A 15153-nucleotide genomic window follows, 5' to 3' on the forward strand; every position below is an offset into this window, starting at 1 on the left:
CTTAATCTATTCTCATTTTCTCATATTCTCTTTTTTTTCCCTTCAAATGGATTTTATTCCAAACAGAAAATAAGTTGTGTTTTTCCCTCACTTTCAAATCTTGCTCCTATTTATCTCCCTGCTCACAACACAAATACCTTCTGTATAGCTTATCTTACACCTTTATTTCCACACCACCCGCTTAGTTACCTTTTCAAGTGTGTCATTCAGGTTTTAAATAGACTGCAAGCTTTAGGGGACTAAAAAAAACTAACTTTTAGATCATCTCAAACATTCATTAATAATCTTGTACTTACTTGATACCTTGTACTATTCAAATAGTTTTCCTTTCACTGTCTAACCTTTCACTGAGATACAAGGCAATGATTTTCTTTACTCTAAAACTTAAAGATTTCCTAGCATTTCAATAGGCAAAGCAATTAAGGCAAGCCCCCTCAAGAAAAAATAATAATGCATTAAATCCCTATCCTTGGCTTCCATTCTCCAGAGTAGGCTGGCTTTCTTATTAGCACTGAGCATATCTCAATAAAGAAAGAATAGGTTGAAAACCCGTACAATTGCTTGTTGCCGTGACAATCTCTAAGACTGAAGAAAAAAGAGTAAGAAAGACAGTCTGGTTCACATTGATGAAGTAGTGCAAGTAAAGCTAAATCCAAACCAAATAGTACTTTATTTTAACAAAGTGAACATGAAAGAAATGGTTCTGCTAAGATCACTGTTTCTATACTGAAACATTCACACAGGACAGTTCATTTGTAGCTTTAGCATTTTTTTTTTTTAGAGATTAACCAGTGTTAAATATAATGGACCCTAAGGGCCCTGGACATAACATTCTCATTGGCCTATAAAGATCCTCCCTCAAATATATGTAATATCTGTGCATATCATTAGCCATTAATATTGGTTAATCACTAGCACGATTAACCCATTTGTGGCCCTGAAGACTAGGCTTCTCCTTGACCTATATGTAAGAACATTCTTAGAATCTGTGCACCTCCTGGGCCTTTATGAGGCAACTGCGACCAAGTTTTGGAGTTCTGCCTTTAGGGGGCCCCATCAGGGATGGACAGCAGCAGGCAGCTTACTTTATTTACAATTCGCTTGCCGAAAAGGCAATATATTAATTAAAAATGATTTCCTGGTGATCCAGTGGTATATTGCTAACTCTGCACATCCTGCCACACTCTAATAACCTCTACCTTATGGCTCCAGCACTGTTAGTGAGTGACAGCTGAACAGCTGAGGGCATTTCCAGCGTGCACTCTGAAACAACTTTGAGCACCGGAAACGCAAGGGAGATTTTATTATGGAGTGCAGTAGCACGAGGTACAGGCATTGCTATACACCACTGGACCACTGGGCTTCTCTTGGGTCACCATGGCAGGTCTGCCGGGCAAGTTTTGGAGGCAGGCTACTTTGGAATGAAACTCACCAGGGGAGGTTGGCGTAGTGTGCACTACAAAACCACAGCAACTGGACTGAAAGAGAGGGTAAGTGTTTTCTGATTGACCTTCTTTTGGATACGAAATCCATCCCCTTAGGTGTCCGTTCAAGCAGGGATTTGATCTTGTTTGCACCAAAACCATAGGATTGGCCTCGGAGTTTAGGCCTGTTTTTACAGTGCCTCAGTCATTTTGAAGGTTTTGTTTTAAAACTCATTTTTTGTCTTTCTGTTTCCCCTTGTTTTCATATGTTTAATATTCACCTTAATTGTTAATTATACATAAGAAAAAGTAGTGACTACTTTCTCCTATGGGAAGCACACTTTTTTTTGGCAATGGGCAGAGCTTAAGCAAAGTTCCATTTAATTTGCTACATTAATTTACCAACAATCCACCACTCAGAAGAATCCTATAGAAGAGCAAGCTGAAGACATTATGTACAGAGGTAAATAAAACTATGGCGCTTAAGTATTGAGATACAGCACAAGGAAGGAGACATCATAAGTATATACAGACACAAGACAATCTGAGCATTATTATATAAAGGCAAAATCAGAGTAACAAAAAACACAACATTGCCACTTTAAGCTCTAACCTTTGTAGCAGGAAATATATCACAGATAATTTGCAATTTACAAAAATGCAATTTACCGGTTGCTGACCCTCTCTTATGGTCACATATTCCCGTAACTAAACCATCTGTGTTTTTTTTTTTTTCATCTTGGTAGATCTCATAAGATATTTCAGACATGTGTGGTAATGCAAAACTGGGGTTTGAGTTCAATCAGACAGTGATTCATAATTGGCTTTCGATATCCCACAGCTGGTCAATCCCTAGCCTCTCGCTCTGTATATTACTAATGCTTTTAGCTAGAGAATTGGAAAGTGGTGCGTAACTTTAAATATGTCAACTTTGTGTGGTTGTTTGCCAGACTGCAAACAGATATCTAACGACTGTACACTACCATTAGCAGCTATTAAGGTTTAACAGAAGGGAGAATTCCAGGATTAGCATTGTACAGAATTACACATAATTACTTTATCGCCTCACTGGGTCAGAAATAGTATGACATTGTTCGTAGCACTTGACATTTTCATTTTGAAGAAGCCCATGCTGGGTTTTTAACCACACAAATGATTGTGTTTGATAGTGTGACAGCAAGACATTTTGCAATAATCCCTTGGCAAATTTGTAAAGGAGAGGAAATGTTTAGTGAGAGCTGTGATGAATTGCTTTTTGCATGATAGGAGGACACAGAAAAAAAAGTTACATTTATATTGGACTGCAAACCTACACTACGAGTTGCATGTAAGAATACATTTTGTGAATAACTCATCTTGTTAAGAGTACCATTCCCGCCTCCTGTAGAAGTAACAGTATTTTTTATTTTTGTTTACCCAAGGACATCTGCAAGAGAAAAATGGGGACAAGACAGTAGGAATGAACAAATCTGTAATTATGTTTGTTTGTAAGAAATGTAAACATCACATGTTGGGAATTATGGGAAAAGTTCAGCTTTCTGTTTGAGAGTGTATAGGAGCACAAGTAAGCCTAAAAGATTACTGCATTTAGCAGTGGTCATAGTGGTAGCAATCTGTGGCATTTCTGCTGGAAACGCTGCACATACATAGATATTTGCACTCCTGTGCTAGGGGCGAGTTGCACTCCCAGCACATGGAACTCTGAGGTTCATTTTGTGCAACAATTGCACCTGTTGAACAAGCGTAGTGCAAACTAACAAAAAATTCAATCATCTTCTTTCCTTGCAGATAATGTTTTTCACCCTCCCTTGTCCAAACCTGATTCTATTCCTTCCTGGCTCAGAGCGTGCGCATGCACTCTAAGTCAGGAAGAATGTTACAACCAAATTAATAATTTAATTGGACCTCTCGAAGGAAGCAGTGTAGTTGGATGGGGCATGGAGACCAGCAAAGGGAGGTTTAAAAGTTGTGTTGGGGGTGGAAGGGGCAGGGACATAATTGTGTATAAACTCTTTTCAGAATCCATCTAAGTACTTCACTGAGTGTCTCTCGTTCATTTATTTGAAACTGTCTGTATCCAAAAACGCTGGTGTATTGACTGTACTGGAATTAACTTGTGTTACTTATTTATTTATGTTAATTTTCATTTTCATTGGTTAGTTTAGTTCCTTGTTTACAATCAAAATCACTAGTTGTGCTGTTTCCACCCATTCGCATGTACTCTTCCAAGTACTCTTTCCATATCTCAGTCATATATATATATTTCTAATTAACTGTTCTGATTCCCCGGTCATAGATTATGTTACAACTCTCCAGATAAATGGATACCACTTTCTAATTTAGGAGCATCAAAGCATTAAAGGAATATAAATATGTATTGCTAACGCTATAGTGCCCTTTTAAAGTTTTAGGTCACCGGCCTTCCCTTGTAAGCAGTAAAAATGTCTTCACCTTTTCTACCTCACTGCGTCAGTCTCCGCACTTGACGTACCACTTCCTTGGCTGAAATCAATCTCAGATCCCAGCATATCCACTGCTTTCCCATAATAAAAAACCCTGCAATGCAAACATTCCCGCAGAATGGCAACGTTGTGAACAGACAGGGGACGTGACACCCAGACCACAGACAGCAGTTGTTACTAGAATTATACCTCTTGGGTCCTAATACCTGTCTCCGAGCAATTCTTTCACAGATTTCACTGAGCCTGTCGGTTTGATTTGTATATTTAGCGGCTGCTCACATTTTCAGTATGACCGTGAACCCACCAAAGGCCCTACATTCAACTTTCCTTAATCTTTTATACCATCTTATAGGGAAAACTCCTTTCAAGACTTAAGGCTGTCACTTTGATGCTTTGATGCCAGATTTGTACTGAACATTTCTTTCTTTTGTTCTTTACCGCTGCCAAATGCTGAGAGAAACGTGCACTTTCAGAGCCTTTTCTTTATAACTACAGTAATGGATAGCCCTCTGGCCCATCAAGAGTTAACCCATTACGTTCTCTCCTGATGCAGTAGGCTGTAGCTGGGGTGTGTTCCTGAAAAGTAATTACATTACTCCCTCTCCTTGGCCTTCAGGTACATAGTGTCTGATGCAGTACTGCAGACAGATACATAAAGGAAAGCTCTCCAGGCACTCAGAGAATTCTGTGCAAAGTGTTTTATGTCTGGCAGCGCAACACTAGACATATTGTGGATCATCAGACAATGCTTCACTACGTTCAGGTTTTATATGCCTTTTCATAGCTTGTGCAGTCCAGACAGTCATGGAAAGTCAAAATCGTGACGGTTACCCGCTTTGTTCCCATTGAAATTACTTTCTTGGTGGTACCTGCATAATCAATGAATACATTCATTATGCAGGTATAATTTAAAAGAAGTTTATATTTTAAAAAAATGAGTGGACGTTTAATGTATAACTGAATACCCTTGCAGCAAACATGAATGATTGAATGATCTACATACATACTACAGACTTTACAGAAAAAAAAACAAAGAAAAAAGGCTAGTGTCATATATTCACTTTACATCCATTTCCAGTGAATTGAATTAAAAACTTTAGACCAAAATAGCTCATTTGAAAACATTTCCCAACTCGGTTATAGTCAAGGATTGCAAATTCTGAATTTTCCAGTTCTGTCTTGAATTTTGTCACTTCAATTTGGAGCTCTGTCAGTAAAACCTTATCAAACCTTATTGTGCAATACCGGCATTAGGAAATAATGCGTTGTGATATAATACCATAGAAATAAACGGGTAAATGCAAGTGCTAAAATTATGGATTTACTTGTGCAGCTCCACTATTTGGCTTTCAGACATCTTTTGAAACTTTCATCTTGTTCTTACTTATTCTGTCATAAATCCAGTTCATGCAGTTGGGGTATTTTCTTTCCCTCTGAAGACGCTGACATTGTTCAACCTAAATGCTTACTAAATCCAATGTCTGGAATCCAAGCTTTACCTGTAGAATTGTAGCAGTATGAATCCATGTTTATCTCCTCATGTACAAAGTTACGTCCTCTAATACAGTGTTTCCCAACCCAGTCCTCAAGGCACACCTACCAGTCCAGGATTTAAGGATTACCCAGTTTTGTCTAAGGTGTTTTTTCTTTTTTTTCTAAAAACACCTTAGACAAAACTGGGTAATCCTTAAATCCTGGACTGGTAGGTGTGCCTTGAGGACTGGGTTGGGAAACACTGCTCTAATAAGAGAGGAGGAGAAGGAGAGGTGTGCGGTGGAATCAATGCTCTTTAGGACAAAATAAAGCTAACAATTGTTTAGGATTGAATAAAGCTACCGTATTTATCGGCGTATAACACGCACTTTTTTCCCCTGAAAATAGGGGAAAAATCGTGGGTGCGTGTTATACGCCGATATCCCATAATTACTTACCTGTCCTGAAGCGTGGGCCGGCTTCACAGCGCGCACCGCGGTACAGGAACTTTAATTTAAGGTTCCGGTTTCCGGCGGGACTGAAAGGAAGTGTGCACAATAGTGTGCACACTTCCTTTCAGTCCCGCCGGAAACCGGAACCTTAAATTAAAGTTCCTGTTCCGCGGTGCACGGTGTGAAGCCGGCCCACGCTTCAGGACAGGTAAGTAATTATGGGAGGGGAGGAAAGTACACTATGGGAGGGGAGGGGAGGGGAGGGGGAGGAAAGTACACTATGGGAGGGGAGGGGAGGGGAGGGGGAGGAAAGTACACTATGGGAGGGGAGGGGGAGGAAAGTACACTATGGGAGGGGAGGGGGAGGAAAGTACACTATGGGAGGGGAGGAGGGGAAGTACACTATGGGAGGGGAGGAGGAGGAAAGTACACTATGGGAGGGGAGGGGGAGGAAAGTACACTATGGGAGGGGAGGGGGGAGAATACTATGGGAGGGGAGAGGGGAGAATACTATGGGAGGGGAGGGGGGGAGAATACTATGGGAGGGGAGGGGGGGAGAATACTATGGGAGGGGAGGGGGGGGAGAATACTATGGGAGGGGAGGGGGGGGAGAATACTATGGGAGGGGAGGGGGGGAGAATACGAGGGGAGGGGAGGGGGGGGAATACTATGGGAGGGGAGGGGGGAGAATACTATATACTATGGGAGGGGAGGGGGGGAGAATACTATGGGAGGGGAGGGGGGGAGAATACTATGGGAGGGGAGGGGGGGAGAATACTATGGGAGGGGAGGGGGGAGAATACTATGGGAGGAGGGGGGAATACTATGGGAGGGGGGAGAATACTATGGAAAGGGGGGAGAATACTATGGAAAGGGGGGACACTATGGGATGAGGGGGGAATACTATGGGATGAGGGGGGGGAATACTATGGGATGAGGGGGGAAATTTCCTGGAATTTCTTTCTAAAAATGAGGTGCGTGTTATACGCCTGTGCGTGTTATACGCCGATAAATACGGTAATTATTGTCCAATATTTTATCTGGTATTCCTGCCACTGGATGTGCGTTCAACGTATAAAACATTAGGCTGCTCAGTATTAAGGCATCTTACTTTTTCACTAATCAATTTCTCAGCATGGCGCAATGGATGAAAAAATGTTTTGTGTAATATGTATAGACTAAATGCTGTCCAACACTTACAATTAATTACATCTGATTTGTGTACGGGGATTAGCACAGTTTCTAATTTTAGTCTCCTTTTACTTCTTTCAGAGAAAGGTCAAGAAAGCTCTGCCTTGTGGATCAAATAAAAAAAGATAACAGAGTGGCAAATTGAACTCTACTAGGAATGAAAAAACATGGTAAGGCGATTCGACCATTTAGTAATGTTACATCAAATAATTTCTATCTATATTTACACAGACAGCTGAATAAAAGCGCATAAAAAAAGAATTTCATTTATGGTAAGTTTGTGGTTACACAGACAGGAAGTTCTTCTTCCATGAAAATACCACCAAGGAGTTTTTGATTGGCTTGTGGTTTTAGTCTAGCAATGTCCTAGCCTTGGAAAGTTTTGAAAAGACCTTTGTTCTTGGTTCAATATCTTTTTTTGACGGTGTCTGTATTTTACCATGAATAAAGGTAGGCAGAAGATTCTGGTGTGTGATTTGCGTGGTGGAGCTTGAATAATAGATGATGGATGCTGCTTTTTTGATGTTGAATATTGTGTACATTCACCAAAAAATGTGTTTATTTAAATAGGTTGTAAATAGTGCCAAATAGACCTTTAGAATAGCGTTTCCTGATTGTTCACCCTATTCCGCTGTATTACTCACATATTTTTCATACTGGGTGTTTATGTACAGAGGGAATTTAGAGGAGCAGCATTGGCACTATAATTACTATATGTAGAGGCTGTAATAGATGATATTCTGCTATTAAGTTGCAGGTTCTGTTCCCTGGTTCTGGGTCAAACCATTTCATGAGCAGGTGGACTAAAACAAAAGGTCAACTAGGCTGAGCGGTTTAGCTGACTCACTCAACCAATGAATGGAGTTAAAATATGAATGAAATCTGTCATAGGTTACTAACCCCTGTCTTTGATGATTACCATAAATAGATGTGCAGCCTACCAGTTCATATAGTGTGCTTCAATGCATGGCAGGCACATTTTATGTGGGCAGCAGCTGTTTTTGTGGCTGTATCTGTACACTTTCTGGTGCAGAGGAGTTTGGAAAGCTTGCAAAAAACATCTAGTATATGTGATGTGCTAGCTTGAAGGCATGACATGATAGACCTGCTCTTTGGATTTACATGATGGGCACTATATTTATTATATATATATATATATATATATATATATATATATATATATATATATATATATACATATATATATATACATATATATATACATATATACATATATATCGAATAAACTCCAGAGACACAGCAGTTTCTGTAGGAGGTGGCTTTGCAGTGATATTACAAGTTTCAATATACTTAAATTCAAATTCTCACAATACCTTAAATTGTATTTATCCTTAAATTAAGGGAGAGAAAACAAAATGTATTAGTTTTTAGAATCTGGGTTGGCAGAAATATTCTCTTCTATTTTCTAAAGATTTTTTTTTTTTTTTTATTTACTCAAGAATTAAGTGAGTACAAAACCAAAAGACAAGGACAAGGGCGAAAAAGCAAAAGTTGCAATGAAATAATGAATCCATAAAATGTGTTGTTTAACTCTTTAACCCCTTAAGGACACATGACATTTGTGACATGTCATGATTCCCTTTTATTCCAGAAGTTTGGTCCTTAAGGGGTTAAAGACATGGGATTTGGCAAATACCTATGGGTGTAGAGCATAAGAACAAATTGCATAACAGAGATGGTAATGGGAGGAAAAACGTGTGTGTGCTCTGTTTATTAAAGGAAATTAAATGGGCAACTGCATTTAATGTAAAACAGAGCATGATGCAGTGTAATGTGCAGGTTTCCACATTAAAATTTTATGTTGTGCATGCAGACAAAACGAAAACATGCAGTGGAGCTAAGTGCAGGAGTGAATGTGTAATTGGTACAATAAGGGATGAACATACAATATCCACAAAAAAAAAGAGTATTCAGTGTCACAAAACAGGAATATTTTTTAACTTTAATAATGTTTAATATTTATTCTTTTTTTTTTTTTTTTTTTTTCTTCTTGTCATCTGGCTGACCTCTTAATCCGTTAAAGGAACACTATAGTATTAGAAATACAAAGTCTAGCAAAGATGCATTCCTAACACTATAGTGTCCCTTGCACCCCCTGCAGGGCTGCCATCAGAAATTTTGGGGCCCCTGACACAGCTCAAGGTCTGGGCCCCCCGGCGCCTGCACCCGACCTCCCCCCCCCGAGTCCGCCAACAGGGATGCAGTGTCTGCAGGGCCGGTGCAAGGATTTTTGCCGCCCTAGGCAAAAGTAAAGTTTGCCGCCCCCCCATGTGACATCACAGTGCCCCACCCATATGATCTGCCATGTTAACTAACACAGTGCTGCAGTGTTTACAATAAAAGGCCTGCAGGGACAGGCTATAGACACCAGAACCACTACAATAAGCTGCAGTGGTTCTGGGGACTATAGTGTCCCTTTAAAGGACCACTCTAGTGCCAGGAAAACATACTCGTTTTCCTGGCACTAGAGTGCCCTGAGGGTGCCCCCACCCTCAGGGACCCCCTCCCGCCTGGCTCTGGAAAGGGGTTAAATCTTACCTTTTTCCAGCGCCGGGCCGAGAGCTCTCCTCCTGCTCTCCTCCACCGATCCGCCTCTTCTCCTCCCCGTCGGCTGAATGCGCACGCGCGGCAAGAGCTGCGCGCGCATTCAGCCGGTCACATAGGAAAGCATTCATAATGCTTTCCTATGGACGCTTGCGTGCTCTCACTGTGAAAATCACAGTGAGAAGCACGCAAGCGCCTCTAGCGGCTGTCAATGAGACAGCCACTAGAGGAAATAGGGGGAAGGCTTAACCCATTCATAAACATAGCAGTTTCTCTGAAACTGCTATGTTTATGAAAAAATGGGTTAACCCTAGAAGGACCTGGCACCCAGACCACTTCATTAAGCTGAAGTGGTCTGGGTGCCTAGAGTGGTCCTTTAATGTGAGGTAATTTAAAGATTAGTGCCACGAATAATATACTAGATTGCCTACTTACAACCAGATGAGGATGATGATGGGCTTCAGCTGCCGTCTGGCTCCACTGGTCTGGTGTAGAACAGGCTCTCTGGAGGCGGTTTGTAACTGTGGTCACAAAAATCAATGTTCTGGGAGAACGAGAAGCAGCTCCATTTTTTGAGGGCCCTTTACACAGCTCAAGGTCTGGGTCCCAGGGTCCACCTTCATGTTCCACCAATGAGTTTGTTCACAGGGGTGTGTGTGGGGGGGGGGGGGGGGGGGGGGTGTCCTGATGTGTGTAAGGAATGCATTGTGTGAATCTGTTTGTATGTGTAAGGGCTGCAAGGTGAGATTGTGTATGTATGGGATGCAGTTTGTGTGTGTCTGTAAGGGATGCACTGAGTGTGTGGAAGGGGTGCATTGTGTGTTGCTGTGTGTAAGGGATGCATTGCTTGTGTATGTGTGTCTGTGTGTAATGCATTGTGTGTTTTTCTGTGTGCAAGGGGTGCATTGTGTGTGTGTGTGATGGATGTCAATCTCTCCCCCTACCCCCGTCAATTTCCTTCTTCTCCCCCTCCCTCTCATTGCCTTCTCCCCCCTCCAATTTCCTTCCTTCTCCCCCCTCCAATTTCCTTCCTTCTCCCCCCTCCAATTTCCTTCCTCTCCCCCCTCCAATTTCCTTCCTCTCCCCCCTCCAATTTCCTTCCTCCCTCCCCCCTCCAATTTCCTTCCTCCCTCCCCCCTCAAATTTCCTTCCTCCCTCCCCCCTCAAATTTCCTTCCTCCCTCCCCCCTCAAAATTCCTTCCTCTCCCTCTCCCTCAAATTTCCTTCCTCTCCCCCTCCCTCAAATTTCCTTCCTCTCCCCCTCCCTCAAATTTCCTTCCTCTCCCCCCTCCCTCAAATTTCCTTCCTCTCCCCCCTCCCTCAAATTTCCTTCCTCTCCCCCCTCCCTCAAATTTCCTTCCTCTCCCCCCTCCCTCAAATTTTCTTCCTCCCCCCCCTCAAATGTCCTCCCTTCCTCTCCCCCCCTCAAATGTCCTCCCTTCCTCTCTCCCCCCTCAAATGTCCTCCCTTCCTCTCCCCCTCCCTCAAATTTCCTCCCTTCCTCTCCCCCTCCCTCAAATTTCCTCCCTTCCTCTCCCCCCTCCCTCAAATTTCCTCCCTCCTCTCCCCCCTCAAATTCCTACCTCTCCCTCCCCTCCCTCAAATTTTTCCTTCCTCTCCCCCCCAAATCTCCTACCTTCCTCTCCCCCCCCCAATTTCCTTCCTCTCCCCCCATCAAATTTCCTTCCTCTCCCCCCCAAATTTCCTCCCTCTCCCCCCTCCTCAAATTTCCTCCCTTCCCTCACTCTCCCCCCACTCATTCATATTTCCTCCCTCCCCCCCCCTCCCTCAAATTTCCTGCCTTCCCTCTCCCCCCCCACCCCCACCCACTCAAATTTCCTGACACCCGGCGGGCGCGCGAGGGAGCACTCTCCTCTGAGTGCTTCCTCTTCAGCTCCCTCGCGCGCCGCGTACTGATGCCGGAGCCGGAAGATGACGTCATCTTCCGGCTCCGGCATCAGTACGGTGCGCGAGGGAGCTGAAGAGGAAGCACTCAGAGGAGAGTGCTCCCTCGCGCACCCGCCGGGTGTCAGCAGGGCCAGCCTCTGGGGGGCCCTGAGGTGACCGGCTGCTGGGCCCCCCAGGAGAAGAGGCTGGCCCAGTGGGAACATACCGGGGTCGCAGGGCCCCCTGCGACCCGGTATGTTCCCACTGAATGTGGGGCCCGGACGACCTGAGCAGTCCGGGCCCCCCAGGACCGCCGGGCCCATGACAACCGTTGCGGTTGTCATGCCCTGATGGCGGCCCTGACCCCCTGCCCCTTGTGACAAATAAAAGTTTAAACCTCTTTAAAACACCCACCTTACTCACCTTATTCTAGTGCTGAAGTCCCACGGGGCACTGGTTCTGCCTCCTCCAACATCAGTTTAGAGGGGGAACCTAATGCGCATGCCTTTTTCATACAAAAGTATTGACTCACTGCTTTCCTATGGGGGATTTGAAGACGCTGAATGTCCTCATGCGCACCATTAAACTCTGTGAAACAGCAGGAAGCGTCTGGGAGACAGTCACTAGAGGAAGTCTTAACCCTGCAATATAAACATTGCTATTTCTTGGAAACTACAATGTTCTAGATTGCTGGGTTAAGGGGATAGGGATAGTGCACCCAAACTATGTCAATGAGATGAAGTGGTCTGGGTGCCTATAGTGTCCCTTTAATGACCAGTGGTTTTTTGAGATGCAACATATTTCTGACCAAGGCCTTTTCGGCACTTTTGTCATGTATTCCACCACATTGTCACCCTTTCTGTTTAAGTGAACCTATTCATATTATATATCATGTTTTTTTTTTTGTTGTTTTGTTTTTGTTTTTAAAACAAACCAAAACCCATTTTTTTCCTCAATTTTAAATTTAATAATTTATATACAACAAGTGCAACCAAAGAACTCAACAATAGATTCGCTAATTAGTACTGATTGTTAAAATGCCCAAAATGTCTAGGATTTCAATTATTTTTGGAAGTTATAAAACATTACGGGGTTTAAGCTAAAACTTTGCAAAATTTGCATGCAAAAATTACAACTTTTGTAGTAGTCACAGAACTGAAAATCTCTACACAAAATATATATATTGGTAGAAAGTACATCTCCTAGGCTATTTAACTAAGAGCATTTTGACACTTTTCATTTATTTAACCATTTTATCACAAATCTCGGCCAAAATATTTATGTAATTTTTCACACATGTGCTTTTTTTGTGTGTAAATTCACAGACCACATGTTTTCCATTTGTGTAAACACTCCATATTTATATTCACCTACTGTTCTAGAGTACAATGATATCTCACATGTATAACTTTTCCAACACAAAGAGGGGAACTTTTTCTGTGTAATATGCCCTATTGGGCACTATGAAGAAGGTTGTCCCACCTCCCTCGATTTGCAGTAAAAGCTCTAAAAAAAAAGAAAATAATTTTACTTTAGGCGAAGCTACCAGTGCTGACTTCTGCACTCCCTCTGACATCAGAGGGGCACACACTGTCCAATCATAGTCCTCTCAGTTCGCTGGCTCAGAGCGCATGCTTGTGCTGCGGGCCGGCAAGGGCAGGGTGAGGGAAGTGGGGAGATGGAGGGAATATTTTTTCCATTTCTTAAACAGAGGAAGATGGAAGGAAGTGCCCAGAGTGAGGGAAGATAAGAGGGGAGTGCACACTGCTGACAAAGTTTTATGCACATTATTGACATTTGTAGCCTTGAAAAGCATTGTAGGTTGCCAATGTCACTTGTGCCGGTGGTACACTATTTTTAGGAATAGAGAAGTAATTTTAATTCTGGTGAGTTGGCCATTTCCTTAGTTTATGGCTTACATAATCTTCAATTAGATGCTTAGAATTGAATTACTGTGTAAGTTTGTTCTATGGAAATAATTGCAGGACCATTCAGACATTGCCTGCTGTTGAATGAGTGGAAGGGTGTTAAAAATTCTGAAAGCTTCTGATATTTCTTCAAATATTCCTTCAAGCAGTAGCTTATAGATGAAGTTCTTCAAGTCAAGTAAAAATTGTTGTCAAATTGCCCTTGTACACTTTGTAATGGTGCTGAAACTCACCTACTGTCACAATAGTTATAAGGCAACCCCCACATACATACCCTTAAATAGAACAAAGGTATAGAAGCCGTATTACTATTAACATAGAAAATTTGCAGTATAAATGGTAAATAAATTCCATGCAATAGTGCAGTGCTAGAATTTCCTCTAACTTTCTCCCACCAGAGCACAGACCTGTTCACTGATAATTTATGATTCCTGTGTTCATAAGGTGTTCAACAGTGGGCATGTGTAGAATTCAGGTTATTTGTGTCATTTGTACCTCGGACATGCTTAGCCTGCTCCTAGAGGTGATTTACCAAATGCCCCATTTAATCTCCACTAGGGTGCTTGAGCCTGGACATTCTATTGATAATAATTAAAAAATCAGGACACATCAAATTGTGTCACGTACACATTGACTTCAAGGCTGCACTAGGTTGAATACCAGTCTTAAATTTTTTTAAAAAATGTTTATCGTTAATCATATCAGTTTGGCTATAAGTATGCCTATCTAGAGCACAAAAGGTGGCATTTATAAGCTGCTGAAGACGGTATAAATAAATAATAAGTAGGTGTGCCTTGGAGATTTATCTTTCAACTTCATATGTTTAACTGAGCATAAACAACGTTAACAACAAAGATGTTTATATCAAGATTTGTCAGTTAAAGTACTTGGCCTAAATCACTGTGTTATCAGTTGCCTTGGTAATGTGTTATGAAAAACAAGGGCTGCTTATTAACCACTTAACGATCACATGACGGTCTATGACTTCATGCAGTGCAAGATGTTAATGCCCAGTGATGGCATGAACCTTCATGCAGTAAAGGAACCAGGCAATCTCCTTGCTAAGCCGCAATATTTCTTTCACTGCCCCAAGCCTCCAGCATAAAAAAAGTGATCCCAAGGTATCTTTCGATACCTGTGGGTCCCCTCTGTCGGTTCGGGTCAAAATGAGTGGCTCCAAATTGACAAGAGAGCTATGAGCAGTGCTGAAAGTTAGTGTAGAAGGCTTTTGGATTCTGTGACAACAACTAAAGTTGTATCTTAGCATGCCAGATTTTTTTAGCTTTAAAACTGTAATTCACTCAATGCAGTATTTGTTTTCTAACTTCTTAACATTAATTACAATCCTTGACATGTTGGGCATTTTAACAGTCGGGACCAATTAGTGACTCTATTTTAGTTAGTTTTCTTTAAATATTTTATTCCTACTTGATATTGCATTATGTATACATATAGCCATCCATACATATCATGATACATAATATGTATGGGTGCAATTAAACAGAAATGGGGAAATTGTGGTAGAATAAACGCATGGCAAAAGTGACAAAAAGGCAGTGGCCCAAATGCTGTGCATTACAAAGAAGTCTTGTTCCTTAACGGGTTAAAGCAGTTTTCTACAGTGGGGGAGGCTTTGCTATATGTATCTACATGCTAATTATAACAACAAGTAAATGCCTTCCAAACGTCCCACTTTTGGCAAGACAGTCTTGATTTTGGGGTGATGTACCACTGTTCCACTTTAGTTCCCTGGTGTTCCACATCTGGGGAC

At 42.0% G+C, this 15153-nt stretch overlaps 1 protein-coding gene across 2 annotated transcripts in view; it reads left to right on the forward strand.

The window, feature by feature from the left end:
• Positions 1–15153, forward strand: part of ATXN1 (ataxin 1) — a 311414-nt gene that overhangs the window by 64162 nt on the left and 232099 nt on the right. The window contains exon 2 of one of the 2 annotated variants that reach the window (XM_063451697.1): positions 7084–7172. The exons of the other annotated variant lie outside the window; for it this stretch is intronic. The gene's annotated coding sequence lies outside the window, so the exon portion shown is untranslated. The remainder of the gene's footprint in view (positions 1–7083; positions 7173–15153) is intronic. 2 annotated transcript variants of the gene reach the window in all.

This window comes from Pelobates fuscus, chromosome 4, assembly GCF_036172605.1.
Source record: "Pelobates fuscus isolate aPelFus1 chromosome 4, aPelFus1.pri, whole genome shotgun sequence".
Taxonomy (NCBI): domain Eukaryota; kingdom Metazoa; phylum Chordata; class Amphibia; order Anura; family Pelobatidae; genus Pelobates; species Pelobates fuscus.